Source organism: Lutjanus erythropterus, chromosome 1 (assembly GCF_056507025.1).
Source record: "Lutjanus erythropterus isolate fLutEry1 chromosome 1, fLutEry1.hap2, whole genome shotgun sequence".
In the NCBI taxonomy this organism is placed as follows: Eukaryota; Metazoa; Chordata; class Actinopteri; order Lutjaniformes; family Lutjanidae; genus Lutjanus; species Lutjanus erythropterus.
Window position 1 is genome coordinate 36,856,974 of NC_139317.1, and position 17,361 is coordinate 36,874,334.

General features: G+C 38.0%; 1 protein-coding gene across 1 annotated transcript in view; it reads right to left on the reverse strand.

Annotated features, from left to right (window-relative positions):
- Positions 1–17,361, reverse strand: part of chst8 (carbohydrate (N-acetylgalactosamine 4-0) sulfotransferase 8) — a 253,883-nt gene that overhangs the window by 173,864 nt on the left and 62,658 nt on the right. The window lies entirely within an intron of this gene.

Genomic DNA, 17,361 nt, shown 5'->3' on the forward strand with positions numbered 1-17,361 from the left:
TCTCAGTTGGTATTTCAGTGCTTCTGGTCAGTCACATCTCAAAGCCTCACACTGGAACTGTGATATGTAGTGTGTAAGTGGGGGAGGCAGAAAGGGCACAAAGGCAGATGTGACATATTTACTGATGTGAATGTATTATATATACACCTGTTTTTGTTTTTGTTTTTTTTTTAGCATATTTGTGTAAACAATGGTCTTGTCTACCTTTATTTGTTCAGCTTTTGTTGTCTTAGCTGGTATGTGTATTCTTGTGTAATACACTGAGCGCAAGGAAGAAATCAGAGGCAAATTGGTTGTATGTGTGCATTCTTGCCCATAAAGCTGGGTCACACTTCATTTCACAGGACACTAATAAGACGTAACAAGCTGTACTTTATATTAAAGCAGGAAAAAACTACAAAGTATATGTTCTCTTTCTTTCTCAGCAAGGCAATGTACAGCTGATTTTTTTTTTAAAGTATCACCATGGATCACTTTTGTCCAGCAAATATTAGATGAATGAAGCGTAATAATATCAATTGCCTGAGGTTAAAAGATCAGTTCCTGTAGAAGCGATACTGAGTATGTCATCCTGAGTCTTATACAGTGATTTCAAAGAGGACTTTAAGGTTGAAAAGTATGTACTGAAAACAGGAGGTATGCCAATGGTATTTGCAAGAAGTATCCCAAAGATAATAGAAAGATACAACGGTCTGGCTAGGGGTAAAAGATTTTGTACTTATTGTAATGATAAACAGTTGGGGGATGAATATCATGTTTTATTTGAATGTAAAAATACAATCAATGTTGAGAATAGAAAGAAAGTACCTGCCAAAATACTTTGTTAATCATCTGTCTGTGTTTAAATGTATATTATTACTGCAGATAAATCAAGGGTGGTAGGTAAATTAGGTGTTTTCTAGAGGATTGTCCTACCTCTCTTTGAATGACCTAGTTTGTGATAGGGATCTATTTTAGTTGTTTACCGTTGTATTGTTACTGTGTTTTATGTTTGCACTCCATACCACAATTGTGGTCTACAGTAAGTAAATAAAAGTAAATAAAATCTGAATTTGAAACTAAATTCTGTACTGCAAACTCAAATCACAGAACCAGATATCAGTGATGGTTAGTGAATTGTTTTTTTAATGACAAAATAAAATCTATTGTTTCAACAAAAGTGCATAAAACATCATTGCATTACATTACATAACTACAACGCTCATGCTCCCACATGGTTTCTTGCAACAATAGCTATGTAATTACTGTATAATTCAGTTATATAGTGTCTGCTTAGGGTATAACTATGTTTGCATAACCATGTTTGTTTACAGCAGTTAGAAACAATATACTTTAGTTCAGTCATTCTCAACCACCGTGGCCCACTGGTGGGCCTCAGAGCCTCCGTCTAGTGGACCCCAGAGACTGTGGTACTGCCAAATGGTTAGGTTGACATTCAAAAGCAATGAGCAATTGGGCAATGTACAAAACTAGCTATTTTTATATACAAATGTGCTCAAGAATTTACAGAAATAAAAAAAGTACACCTAATATGTATGCCTAACTTCAGCAAATAGTTAGGTTTTAATGTCATCATGCCAATCAAAACATAATCAGATGCAGACAAACATGTATCATCATATATCATAAACATGTATATTTCAGTAATAATGTATGGTTGTCACAAAATCCTGAGGTACATCTGGACTTGCCTCACAGCAAACCATTGTACCACTGCACACCGTCACTTGTCTAACACTGTCTAATAAAAAACTTATTTCTCATTGGTCTAATGTGATAGAAAGTGGTTTGTTATGTCTTATTAGTGTACTGTAAAATAAATTGCAGGCTGATTACGATTATTATGTCTTTTTAAAACCACAATGACGTTTTAGTGTTGTCGGGTCTGGGCTCCGTCCTAAAATAGATATGGTCAGTCATCCAAAACAATCAGATATGGGCAGCAAATTGGAATTTGGAGCATGAATGCCACTGTGAACTCTCTTTGTTTGTAGCTATCTATGATTTTCCAACTGTCTATGTTTATCTGAAACTGTCCTCCTAAAGATGAATCCTTTTGTGTTCTCAGGTTTATCGTGTATTGAGCCTCAGCTGCGCTTCTTGCAGTTACGTAGCATGGGACAGACTGACAGCACCGAGAGGCAGCATCTGTGATTACAGTCTTCAAAGACATTTTCAAAAATCAGCCTCACTGTTGGATCCACCTGGTGCTCTAGCCTCGTTCTGTTTTATTTCCTTTGGAGTTTTTAATGTTACCCAGCGTGGCATTATGGAAAAGGGCACCCTGAAAGCCCCACCACCAGCAGCAGGACGGCCAAGCCATGCTCTGCTGCTCAGCAGGGGTCCTAACCCCGTCTGCTTGTCAGTGGCTCAAAGGATGCATCTTCAACTCTGCTGAGTTGAAAGAAAGATCACAGCATCTGTTTTTCTGTCTTTTTTTTAATGTTTGTTTGTATCAATCAACCTCCTCCCCCTCTCCTTCTCATCCTTCCCTTCATACTGTATGTTTGCTTTTGGGTCTGTGTTTCATATTTCATGTTTTTTTGGAGAGAACTAGATCAGCTGTTTTAAAGTTTTTAACTTTTGGGAGCGGTTCAGTGTAGGGCTGTGCGATTGCCTCTAAATTTCAAATTGTAGATTGTCATTGCTCTAGATTGCCAATACACGATTAAATTGGCAAGGGGGCAGGGGCGGCATGTGTCCTTGGCACGTGTCTTATGTTGATCGCTACCAGTCAGCAACACTGCCAACACTGACACCGCTGTGGCTTTGGTGCAAAGAAAAACGCCACATCTCCAATTTGGGAGTTTTTTGGGTTTATCCCAGATGCCAGAGGTGAGCCAACGGACACAACAAAGCCTATCTGCAAAATATGCAACAAATGTGTGTCCGTGACAAATGTTCAGACAACCAATTTATTTGCGCACCTTCGTCTTCATCATCCTGCTGAAGCCACGAAACTCCCGATCCCCCAAGCTAGCACTTCAAGCACTGCAGGTTTATACTTTTTGTTATAATGACGTTATTTTTAATGTTTTGCATCACATGCAAAAGTGAGCGACACCGCTGCGCTGACAAGCCGGAGACGTGTTGCTCCTCCTCACTTCAAGTCACTGTCATTAACTTTTAACCTGCAAAGGCAGCAGTGCCGCAACACTGTAGGAATTTATGAAAGCCCTTGTGTGAACATTTCAGTAGTTACACATTAAAACAATATTTATTTGCAATTAGCCTACTCTGTTGAACGACTCCAAAGCATGAGTAAACGGGCTGTGTCAGTTCGAATCAAAGAGATGCACCCTGTCACTGTTACAGGGCTGACAGTGTACCCTGCGCTGAGAGGAGAGAAGAGAAGAGAAGACAGAATGTGGATTGTAGGTCTGTTTGTAAACGGGGCTTCTCTAACAGTCATGTATTTCCTCCAGAAACATCTCTTAATGCACAGTAGAGCGCCGTTTTTTTTTTTCAAAATCGCCTTGATAAACAGCAAATCGCCTGGCAACCTTCCAATTGCCCATATATGATTTAATCGGTGATCGTCCCAGCCCTAGTTCAGTGGAGAGTTCTGCTGTAATGTGATTTGTGGCTGTATACCCATTCTCATTGAACTCTTTTGCTGTCTTTCTCTCACAATAAAGAAAAGAAACTGAAAAGCAATTGTTACCCCCCCCCCCCCCCCCAAAAAATATATATATATATATTGTTGTGAAGGGGTGTAGTGTTAAATTTTCTTTTTCAACCTTAATTTAAAGGTGCTATACGACATTCACTGTGGCAAGTGGTCACAGAAGATCACCAGCATCTTAGACCAAAACAAACACCTGCTTCATTGACTCAATAAAGTAAATAAAACACACACTGCTCACAAAACTCAGATCAAACTGTTGGTTATTCTGATCAAATATGGGTCAAGATTATATTACAGCATTGTATTTCTTGTCTAAAACATTTTCAAAAACATGGTTTAGTGTACTGTCTTTAGCTGTCATACAAGAACAATTGCAACCAAAATTGCGATCTATTTTGGCTCTGGTATCCCATGGAGGTCCATGAAACTCAGACCAAACTGTCATACTAGGTAGTGTTGATTAAATATGGCTCAAGATGATGTTACTACATTGCCTATTTCTTGCTGAAAATGTGCACTTATTAGCTGTATTAAGAGAAAGTTACTCACTAGGTTCTCCACGCTGAAAATGACGCGAGGAAGACAGAGCGAGACTCACATTTAGAAATAGGACTGATCTGATCCAATATCATTTAGGGGGCCAATATTGACATGAGATATTTATTGGGTATTGGCCTTGTGTCACCAATTCAAATTCCAATCTAAATTCCACAACGCCATTTGTTGACACCATACATTAATGCTACACATTTCCTATTCTTTAATACTACCCTAAGCAGTGAAAATGAGTGCTGAATTGCACTTTTCACATCTATTCTGTAACTGTATGTTATATAAGAGAAGCATGTTCCAAATTGCTGTATCACTATGTAGAGAAGAAATTTACTGACCACCTCACTCATGGTGTAACAATAAACCCGCACAAAAACCTACCAACATAAACCACAAAAAACACCATTTTCCAAACAAACACATTACAAACACTACCGAAAAGTAACACTTACATTTTGGAACATAAAACAGCAAACATAAACTCTAACCAATGCATCATGGGAAATTATGTAAATGAGGGACATCTCTCAGCTACACGTGTGAATTTTACAAGCCACAATCCTAGTGCCCCATAATGGTTGAAGGACACCATTACACAAGTTACAGTACACAAATTACACAAGCTTTCTAGACTGAAGTTCAGTTTCAGCCTCATGTAATCTTACTGCGCTACTACTGCTACTACTACTATCACTACAACAGCCAAGCTCTGATAACAACACACATAGAGGGAGTGTGACTTTATTCTCCATTACTCCTTTATACTGTATCTTTATATAGCAAAAATTAGTTTATTGACATCTAGAGAATCTGTAAGTTGTAAACTGCACCAATAACAGTTTATCTAAAATAACAATAAATAAATAAAAGTTCTTATTATTTCTTCAAGCTATCCAAAAGTGTGAAAGTGCTCACTTTTTTGACACTGACCTCTGTCGGAGCAGGAATATGAAAAATAAATCTATTTGTATAGATTGGCAGATAGAACCTATTGGTGAGTAGGATCAGATGGCAGGGAAAACAGATTATGTTGCAGGGCTCCCGTGGCATAACCCTGGGCATTAATGTTAATGGAAAACCACATGACCTTGCAGCTGCCTCTGAGCGGCTCCATTTTATATCCAATTGACATGGCCCAAGTCTGGAAGAGGCTGGAGAGGCGGTGATGCAGGCACCTGATACCCATGCATGAAAATAGTCTGTTTATCTATTTTTTTTCTTTTCAGGGTATCCCAGAGGCCCCAAGCACTAAGGTGTCCTCTGCTCCCAGAGATGAACAGGCGAGGGCAGAGCTGAATGTGGAATAGTGGCTGCTATAATAGTTGCTGGGATACCCGTGTCTCATGCCAGATGTCATGTGATCCTAACACTGAGCAGGATGGCAAAGCTCAGCTTTAGCATTCCAATCAAGGTATGTTGTTGTACTTACACTGCAAAGACATAATACCCCTTGTTTTCAGAGAGCATTTTGTACGTGAGGTTGGTTTTAAAAAAAATCACTGTGATGGAGTTGGCTTTGCCAAGTATTGCTTTCCAATGATCTTCCTGCTCTGGGAGGAATGGAGGGGGATAGTGCCAACACAACAGAAACAGGCTTTGTTAAAGGAGCTTTGTGCACGTGCACAAAGAATGAATGGAAAAGCAGGGTAAAATAACATTCAGCTTTTTCCACAAACATCCAGGGGAGGATTTGCATTCAAATATGCAGCAGTTCCACTGCTCTGAGGGTCATCAGCACAATTTAATTACATTAAGAGACAGCTAAATTGGACTTTGCAAACAGACAAGGCTTAAGGGATTACTGGACCTCTGACGGAGAGATCAAATTTTACCTTCGAGCATGAAACAATATGCTCAGTTCCTGGCAGGCTCCATGTGGACAGAGATACAGGGATAGGGAGCAGAGGGGGCCAAGACAGCCAGATGATTAATTTTATTCCCGTTTTTTATTTACTGTATTAAAAAAGGCCTGCATGTAGAAAAACATAGTGTTTTCAGAATAAACTTGACATGATTACAGCCAAGAAAAACAAGCCTCTGTGTCTCTGAAGAGGCTGTTTATCTTTTCCTCCTCTGCCCCTACACTTTCCGCAGTATTTCCCAACTGTTAACTTCTCTTGCATGTGCAATGTTTTGTCTGAATTTCTCCCACCGTTTATACTGTTTATTAAAACTCCTCGAAGGCTCAGTTCTTCTGTGCTTTATTGAACACCATGCTTCCTCTGCAGCTGCCAGCCTACTGTATGGCATTCTGCCTAAATGTTGCATCACTGAAAATGGACCTTTTCCTTCTCCTTCTTCTTCGTAGCAGTAGTAGTAATAGTAGTAGTAGTAGAATTGACTGGGATATATGTCATGGGACAGTTTTTTTACTACTTCATGGAAAATTAGTCAGTGGAGTTTGACATTTTCAGACCTTTTACTGAGCCAACCTCTCCCCTGTGCCTACAGAAGATGTAAGCTGCATTAGATATGAAACATATTTTCTCGGCTATAAGATTCTTTTTAAACAGCCGCATAAAACACCTTCAATAGCTCTTGTGGTCAGAACGCACAAGCTATAGACACAACATGGGTTGGTATGACAACTTTATTAGCAAACAGTTGTTCATTGAGCAGATACAGATACAGAGAAAATACATTTTTAAAAGTCATGGTTTGTTCAGCTTGCAGTAGCTTCTTACTGAATCTCTGTGGTTTGAAGTTTAGTTTCTTTCCTGTTTGTACTTTATTTTATTGCCTCATGTTCACTTTCAGCTGTATAGGAATCGTGTGAAGTTACTGCTGATGAAAATCCAACATTTCCAGATTTTGCTGCTTCATAATAAAAGTTTTAAGATAACAAAATAACATTGGAAGTTAATCATGAAGAATTTAAAGGAAATAAGACGCTTGACTAAAGATGAGTGCATCATGAGTGAATGCACACCTTCAAACTGAGTCAAACCGAGGTAAGCCAAGTCAGCATATGTGCATGAAAAAGGAGCAAAAGAGCCGCAGAGTTACACACTGAGATAACAAGCATTCATTGCCTCCACCAAAAAGGGGTGAAAGGTATTTATCTGGAGCGGATAAATACCTGTGACTACTGTGGAGTCATTTGACCCAGGAAGGAATACCAATTGTACCCTATCCCATTGCCAGATGTCAGTGGGCGTTCGTGTTTTTTTGTCCAGCGTAAAAGAAGCTAAATATTCAGTCTTTTAGCTCTGATTTTGGTCCTCACCAACTCCTGAGAAAAATATCAGACTCTTCAGTTGCTAAATGCATTTGCTACATTCACCTATCTGGTGGCTAACTGAGTTGCCTGGACTTAAAATACAATGGGCTTTTGTCTTTCATTGAAAAAATCTATATGAAAAAAACAATCCTTTAGGACAATGAGAGTGAACAAATTCAATACAAGTGCAGCCTGGAAAAACAAATAATGAGCTGAATGTTGTAACACTCACATAGTCCTGAGGGGAAATGCAAAGGTGTTAATTCTCTGAGGATTCACTACTGTGAGAGGAATTTAAAAAAAAAGTAATTAAAAATAAAAATAATTTATTCTTTGAACCATCTGTACAAAACCGAACCAGAATAAAAAGTTATGTGCATTATATAATATTGTAATATGAGAATATTATATAATCCAGTCACACTCCAGTCACAAATCTTGAATTTCATTTTTTGCTGGGACTTGTAATTACAGAAATTAATTCTGTTCTCACACCCTTGTTTTTCCATTCTGTTTCATAGGTGTTATGGCCCTTGCATGCTGAATAGGTCTGTGTAGTATTTGCCAGTGTCATTTACAGCTGATCAACACTCTCAACTGTTGACACCTGCCTGCTGCAGCTGGAAGCTGATGGGTACAGCAACATTGTAGGCTGAGTGGAAAAGCGAGCAAATTGAATTTCTTAAGTAGCATATTTATTTAAATATCACAGCTGAGAGCCATTAAAACATCTAAACCGTATTTTCCCTTCAAACTGACATGTTTCGACAAGGTATTGCTGTTATTTTGACTGCACAGGTGAACTGAAGGGGTTTGTATTGGAAAATAAAGTCAACATTGTCCAAGGTTTCAGAGAGATCCCTCTCAAAACTTTTTTTTTTCAGTATACGCTTTATCCTATTACAGGGGTTCCCAAACTTTTCCATGCCAAGGCCCCCCAAACAGCATTAGTTTACTTTGTAAGATGTCTTTAAAAACCCATTGACAACACTATGGCAAATAGTGATGCATTGGTCGATCCACAGACCCACCTGGGTCTCTCATGGTCATTCTTAAGTGCGGTGGTAAATCCATATATTATCTGTGCTGCATCAGACTTGAGAGTTTTACTTGGCCAGCTGAGCTTTTGACAGCTGAGCAGTTGGCTTGCTCATCAGTTCATTTCTTTTTCAAAAAAACACACTAGCTAGGTAGCTCCATTCAAGAGCAGAGCAGCTTTGTGGCAGGCATTGGTTCAGGGCAGATGTGATGAAAGATGGGGACGCCAAATAAGATTTTGATATGTTATATATTACAATTCACATAACATTAATTCAATTTATATATGATGTATGATAGGAGTGAAAGGAGCGGGAAAGACCACATTTGAAGAGGGTGGGGACATTCAACCAAGAGACGGGGGTTGGAGTCCTTTGTGAAATGAAAAGTAAATATAGAGTATTAATTTGCATTTAAAGCTTTGAGTAATTTAAAATGTCATTATGGATGTGATGTCTGTCATGTCACATGTCACTGACACATGTAACATAGTAATTTCAACCCAAACTGCAATCTTTTCCTAAACCTATCAAAGTAGTTTTATTGCCTGAACCTAATCAAGTAGTTTTTGTGCCAAAATCTAACCAAACTCTGACCATTTTACAACATAAACAATGTGTGTAATGTCATGTGAGATATGTCACATGACTTATGTAATGTAGTTGAGGTCTAATAAGCCTGTCATTACTGGTACTTGTTTTGGGAGCAATTAACAACTGACCTTTTCTGTCATTTAGGTATGAGGATGCGAGGGGAGGGGGAATCAACTTCACCTCTTCTCCTCCATTTATGAATTGCTCTGCATTGGTGTTTGTGAGGTGACACACAGGCCGACCTTCCTCACCAGAGCAGCCAGCCCTCAGTGCCATTCTCATCTGAAAAATGGCCAGAGGTGTAAATTTGTGCAGACAATTTATCTCAACTGCTAGCTCCTCAGGTGTTACTTCTTCCTGAGAAAGCCACTGCTGTTTCTCCAATTGTCCTTAAACAATTACTTGGGAGAGATCAGGGGGAGACCGTTGCCAGTTAAACGGCAGTTTTCTCAGCTACCATTGTGCGGGCCATCTAAACCATGGGATACAAAGCTCTGAAGCTCACTGCAAGCCAAATAAAGAGGTGGAGAAGGAGGGGGAGGCAGATAAAAGCTGACACCCAATGTATTATAACTCAGCTCTATTAGATATGAGCTTCTGCTGGGGTGAAGCGCCATAGCTTAAGGCAAAGATACTGCTTGCTCATTGTGCTTTAGCGAGGGGGCTGGGAAGACTGTGTAGCCACTGTGTTCAGTATACAGCACACAGTCTCTCATGCATGATTTAGTAAAGTAGAATTCTTACTTCAATATTCAAGTAACGATATAGCAGACGAGATAAAAGGATGTGCTTAGGCTGCAAAACTTATCCTGGGACGTACACCATATGCTTGAAAAATGGTTAGTCATCAAAAGAGAGAGGGAGTGTCAATAAAACACCAGAATGTCTGTCATTTTCAGCATCCACTCAATTTTGGTAACTACAAACAAATGCTCTATATTCTACTTACTGATTACACTCTGTTTCAACAAATTAACACTGAACACACAGACACATTTGTTTTCTGTTTAATAGTATCTATTGTGAGGGGTCTGTCTCGCTTTTAGTGCCACTGTTACATTATTGAAGTGCATTTATGCAAATACAGACCAAAATTAAATGTTTAGCTTGGCTAAAGAGAAAGAATGACCTTCCAATTGTGCAAAACAATATACCATTAGTTCATATTATGTACTGAAAACTATATATTTAGCTATTTAAATTTATTACAATTAATCCTTTAGTATTAGCAAATGTGCTTATCAGACTGCATAAAAAATTGTCATACTTTCAGCAATATCTTATTGTTCTATTCCAATATAATTAGAATAAGAATACTAATATTCAATAAAAAAATTAATTAAAGGACCAGTGTGTAAGATTTAGGAGGCTCTATTGCCAGAAATGGAATATAAAATTTGTAAGTATGTTTTCATTAGTGTATAATGACCTCAAAATAGGGATTGCTGTGTTTTTGTTACCTGAGAATGAGTCATTTATTTCTAGAAAGGATGTGGGTCTTCCTCCATGGAGGCTGCCATGTTTCTACAGTAGCCCTGAACAGACAAACAAAATGCTGGCTCTTGATTTGGCCTTTTGCCTTTTTCTGCAAGCTTCATGGCCACCGTAAGTTCTCCCACATGCTTGGAAGGGGAGGGTGAGGCGAGGTGTTTGTGATCTCCAAAACCACAGCTAAAGGCCACTAAATCCTACACACTTTAGTTGAAACACTTGAAATCAATACTGCAATGAAAAATTTCTAGTTATTAATAATTCATTCATCATTCATCATTTGTTATCCGTAGGTGTTTATCCTTGAAGGATTGTGTGGGGGGCTGTAGCCTGTCCAGGTTAACATTGGGCCTTTATCAATTAATTACACCTATGCCTTTGTTATCACATTATAAATAATAATGTAAATGTCTATTACATGTACATTTATTGTTCAACATTTACCATTTAGCCTATATTTAAATTAAAGCAAATATTATCTACACCAGTACACTAATTGTTTTGAGAGACAGCGCTGGATTATCTGCACTTAAAGAATTAGCATTAAGAATTAAATCCTACTTTAAAATCAGAACATCTATACATTCTAGCGGATTGAAAAACATCTCAGCTCATTATTGACTTAGTTAACGCAAGTATATAAAAATGTAATCTACACCCTAAATGAGTAATTAAATCAATTTTCAGTTTGTAAAGGAGTTAAAAATTGACAAAACATAGCACTGACAAAACAATGTGTTAATGTGACCAAGTACCAGTAGGGTGTTTAGACTCAGTGTTGGTGTTATTTTTCTATCACTGTTGGGTTACTGGTTCAAAACAGCCCCTCTGGTAGGTGGTTTTCTACCCACTGGCACTGGATAAATTGAACCTAATATTGTGTCGGTGCTATATTAACCTCTCACTGGGTAAATTTTAACCCAGTGTCTTTTAATGTGTAAATCAAGGTGAGCACTTGGTGATATATCCCTCTGATAGTAAAAAGGCAGTGTGTGCAGATTGCAGTAGCAGTACAGGTACAGGACGCCTCTGGGGCACATTGTGCTCGGGGTTTAGTCAGTCACTCTGTATCTATGCCAAGGCACAACATGCTCCCAACAAGCTATGATTCAAATAGTTTTATGTAAGAGGTGATGGGTGGTTCATTTAAAGTTTAGTACAGTTTCCTAAGAGTAGAGCAGGTGAATTTTACTGGGAGTGAAACACAGTCTGGAAGTCAAAGCTCTCGTTAACACTAAAATTTAGATTTCGATCATTATAGCCTGTACTAGAGGCTCAAGATCTCCTGCATCCAGAGAGGGTGCAAATGCACATCATGGTTTATGTAATACACGCTGTTGGCATCTTATAGAGAACTCTATGCATAATGATTTCCTGATGCAGTGTATTCATTATGTCAGTACATTCACAAATGAATACTTGTTTGTTCATGTTATATGAACATACTTGATAACTATCATTTACCCTGATAGGGTGACCTAGAGAAAAGTGATACCATCTATAATTTATTAGTGTTAATTATGTTTGCATAATGTCAAAATCCTACCAGACATTTCTTAGAGATAACAATGCAAATTTAAACAAAGCAGCTCTTCATAGCGTTCCATAAATATATTAAATATTTGCAGTATCAAAATGATAGCTGCCGTTAAAAGCTCATTTTAACTGGACAAATATGTTTTTAAGTTCAAAAAAGAAAAACAAACAAAACCTTTTCAATGTTTTTACATTCCCTCACATATTTCTTAAACTAGACACTGAGTGGGAGTGGGCTGAGGCACTGAGTGGCTGAAATATATGAAGATGTACAGCATTTGTATCACACAGTAGATAAGATTTCAAAACAAGCAACCTATAGGGACTATATTGGGCGATATTTGGTTCTGCTGCATTAGTTTTGACAATTTTAGATTTTAAGCTGATGTTGTTGCCTGATACACAGGAGTTCAGATGTATGTTTCTTGCATTAATATGAAAAAACGTCATACTTGTGTCAGTAAATTAATGACCAGTGCTCACTGACGAGCAACAGAAAACTGTGAATTGATGATACCGTTAAGCTCTTTTGCGCACAGCTTTAACGTGCAAGGTGACATGATAGTTGTTACCACAGTAGCTGAAGGAGTGAAATAAGCAGAGGTGCCAACTCCAAGGTGTTGTAGTAGTGTTTTTTTTCTGATACAATGAGGGACTTTAGTTTTTATCTAATAATTCCTAATAATCTTGAACGATCGTCTGACTACCTGCTTTTTTTTAGCCCACTGGACTTTGTTGTGGTGCCATCACTGTATTTCCTGATCTGAGTGAGTGAGTAAAACATTATCATAACTAAAGTATGTCAAAAACTATGAAAATAAGACACCAGTTGTAATAAACCAGATATTCACATTTTGAAATATCCCCCACCCCCACCCAAAACATCACCATACAAGACAAGCTATTTCTATGACTATGGCCAGCTCAGTTTCATCTCCCTTGAACATGCACTACAGTGTCCCCCAAGGTTCAGTTCTGGGCCCCATTATATTATATTATATTATATTATATTATATTATATTATATTATATTATATTCCCCTTCCATATGCTTCTTCTTCATGACATCATCATCATCAAAAATAATGGCCAGTTTCACTGTTACACAGAAGGCACACAGCTTTACAATTCAGTCAGACCCAGTGACTTGTCCAAAATGTAGTCCTCCCCAAGTGCCTTATTGAAACGCAATACTGGATGTTCAAACAGTTTTCTCCAAATAATTCTCATGAAATCAAGATGCCATTGTACGTTGTACTACAAACTCATGGCGAATCTTGGCAAACTATCAACCTGCGTTAAGCCCTCAGCCAGAAATCTTGGGTTAGTTTTTGATCAGGACTTGTGTTTCAACCCCCATATAAAGAGAATTGCTTTCATCGTTTGAGAAATAAAGCCAAGTCTTTTATATCAGCCACAGCTCTGAAGAAAGTCATCCATGTTTTGATCTCCTCCCACCTTGACTATTGTAACTCCTTATACACCTGTCTCAGTCAGAAATCAATCCATCGCCTACAGCTAGTCCAAAATGCTGCAGCTCAGTTTGTAACTCAATCCAATAACCCTGACCATATCACCCCTGTTTTAGCAACCTTGTGCTGGTTGCAAATTTATCATAAATGATTTTACATTTTTAAAAATTTCATATAAGGCCGCGCATGAGCTGACCCTCCCTTTTTTGTCTGACCTTTTATCCTCCTATGAGCCAGCGTGCAGTTTAAGAGCCTCTGTTACAGCGCTGTTAGCCAGTCCAAGGTCTAGGCTGAAACTCACAGGAGACAGAGCATTTGCTGCTCACAGAGTCAGCAAAGGCCCTGTTTTACCTCAATTCTTAAGACACATTTTCAGAAGTGATATCTATTTTATCTCAATCTTCTCGATCTCCAGTTTTGTTGTAAAGCATTTTGTTTGTACATTTGTATTGGAAAGTACTATAGAAAAAACGCTTCTTCTTCTCCTTCTCCTTCTTCTTCTTCTTCTTATTATTATTACTACAAAATAAGTTTTCAAAAAATCAAATGCCTCCACTGGCACTGCCAGTACTGATCACTGATGTAATATAGTCTGACTTGGGTCTTGGTCTAATATAATATTAAATGACTGGATGTCATGGTCTGTATATTTGCACATAATATGTGTATCTGTCTTACATATGTGCTTCTGTGTACGTCCTACGTGTGTCTTTGTCAATGGCCGTTTTTTTTTTTTTTTGCTGCCTCCGAGCCTGAAAGCATCTGACAATCAGGGGAATATTAGAGGGTTGGAGAGATTCCACTCCGGCTAAGTGGCTCTTTTTGCTGTGGAATGCGACACTGCTCTGATATTCATGATTCACAGTGCTGTTGACAAACGATAGTGTTGCGACTCAGTGGATTACAGCTTCTCTGGCTCCGCTGGTTTCATCCCTAGAGAGCACTCTGGACCGGTTCATCATCATTTTCTTTGAGCACCATAAACACATTGACTATTTACAGCTCACTGAAAACATTAAAACAATGAAATTGGGATTCCTTTCATCTGAAATGCATTATGTTTAGTTTTATCCAAAAGTAATCAATATAATAACCCCAAAATGTGCAGTTTTGGAAATAAAGATGAGGTGAAATATCACCCTAAAATATGTTTGATATGTTTAATATGTTGATATCAAAGGCAGGGTCTGATCCAACAAGAGCAGCAACATGCAACTAATGCTGCTCTCATTTAGGTGGGAAGTGTCGTACAAGCCAAAGAGGCACATAAGCAAGCAGCTGATCTCTTGTTTCTGAGACATGAAGCAGCTTAGTTTTACACGCTCAGGACACTCTTCCATCACGGCTGCTTAAACCCCAATCTCCCTAATGCTGAGAGCCAAGCAGAAACACACTGGGTCCCTTTATGAGGACAAAGGGTTGACTCATTTGGAAATTGAATGTACGGCGTCCCTCTATCACGATGAAAACTCTGACCGCAAGGCCAATGAACTCGAATGAAAATGGAAGTATTTGGGGAACAAAGTCTCTCTCCACCATGCTGCTGAAACCTGAATGCAACACACATCAAATAATATCTAACTATACAGACACACAAACACGTCTTCTTTGATTCTTAATGTGCCTGTGAGTGTGTGTGCATACAGCATGCAATTATTTTGTACTATGACTGCTTTTATGCATTTACAAGCATTAATGGGTGTACTTGCCTGCTCATACATTTATGCAAAACACAAATAAACACGCTTACATGTATGTAGAAATGGCCTTGGTGTGCCTAAATGTGCATTGCTGTTCTTGTCTACATCCATGGACGAGCTCACTTGTGTATTTTTTTGTTTTTCTTTCTGTTTGTGCATGTCTGAGTTTTGTTTTTCTGTGCATACATTAGTGTAGCTACGTATTATTTTATAAAAATGTTGTTGCTGCATATCTTACATTTTTGCAACTATATGACATTCATTATCATTCATTCATTATCATTCAGCCAGTGTATTTCATTACCACTATGATTAACACACCCACATAAACTGAAGTGTTTTGAAGTTTCCTTAACTGTTTGGCTATCTGTCACATAATTATTACAGCTACATCCAAACTGATGATGAAAAATATTTACTGAAGATTTCACATTCAGTTATCTCTATTATATCATCCGTTCTGCGGAGCCACTGAAAGGCCACGGTGGGAAAGTTTTTCTGAACTACTTTCGTATTCCCTGGCGATGAATTTTGCATTCCTTTGTAATAACTTTTACATTCCCCCTGATCCAAAGAAAAAATCAGTGTGTTGGTCCAGTCCAGTACTAAGAAAGGAGAAATGATACAACACTTACTTTTATTGCTCATTATTCCTTTTGAGAGGATGACCTCTGACAGTTTACAGACACTGGATGAGGTGGTTGAAGCTTTGGCTGTGAATCTGATTATTGCTTAGGCAACGGCTGTACTTGTGGTTGTACCTTAAGTGCACAGAGGCATCATTATTTATATCTGTATCTGTTCAACCAACAAATATAACTCTTTGTATCTGTATTTGGTTAGAAGACGAGAAGTAGGCATGGTTTATACCAGAAGTCATTTTAAATTGGATCAATGTTTTTTCTAACCTAATATTTATTAGCAATTCAGTTATGTTGCCTTGAAAGCATCAAGTTGATCGAGCATATTTAGACTAGAAGTTTTTTTCTAAAGACTATGTCTTAACCCCCATCAAGTAATAACAAGCTGAAAAATGTTTTATAAACAGTAAAGATTCTGTATTGCACTAGAAATAGAGAAATGATACTTCAGTTGAAGGGAATAATGATGATGCGTTCAAGTTTCTTGATGTGTTAATCTTACTGCAGCTCAAAGTACTAGAATATTTAACTTATATTAATATTATGATGCATTGTAATAATATTATAAAATTAAGTACTTTAGTAAAAATGGACTTACATAAAAAAAAGTAGTGCTTCAGGTGTGTCTTTAGTATCTGTGATCCTACAGTACAGATACAGTAGCTGTACTGTGACTACTCTTTTCTGCTCCTATTAACACTCACCGAGTTTATTTAAGCCACATGGGATTTGATCCTGCAATGATTATTATATTCCATACAAGAGAAACGTGTGCACTTATACACAGGAGTTCAGGAATAACATCACTACACCACTCAGCCAGCACAGCCATGTATATTTACTGTGCACACTCCTACTCCAACTCCTGCATGTAGTTAGTGTTACACCCATTATAAAAAAATTATGTGTCATAGTTATGATCACAACAACCAAACAGTATCCATTGCTACAGACACAATCAGTGAAAGCAACGGCCAAAGCTACTGTATAACATCTCATGGCAATAGTCATAATCACAGCAGCAGCCTGTCTCAGCCTCAGCAGGAGCTGGTCTTAACACAGTGTAGAGAACTAGCTTACTAGCTCTGTTAATTAAATCCACTATTTATCTGTTTGGCTGCAGTGATACAGACTTGTAGCTGACCCACTCACGCTGTGGTCTGCTACATAATATATTAACACTATATTATCATACAGCTCAGCTTTCCTCTATTGATCAGAGAGAATGCAAAATTCATTGCAAGGAAAGCAAAATATTGTCAGAACAAAACTTAAAACTAAATCACTTCAGACAGACAGAATCCTTAATATGACCTTCTAAATCTAAAATGTCTTTCATCTTGCAGTTAAATATTTTCTACTTGCAATGTTATGTTTGTCATCAACTATGCTGTTGGGCCAAACAGTGTTACAAGAATTGTAAAGAGTTTGGACAGTTGTGTGAATTATATTGGAAACATGTCATACATGGAAGAAATGTATGAAGAAGAA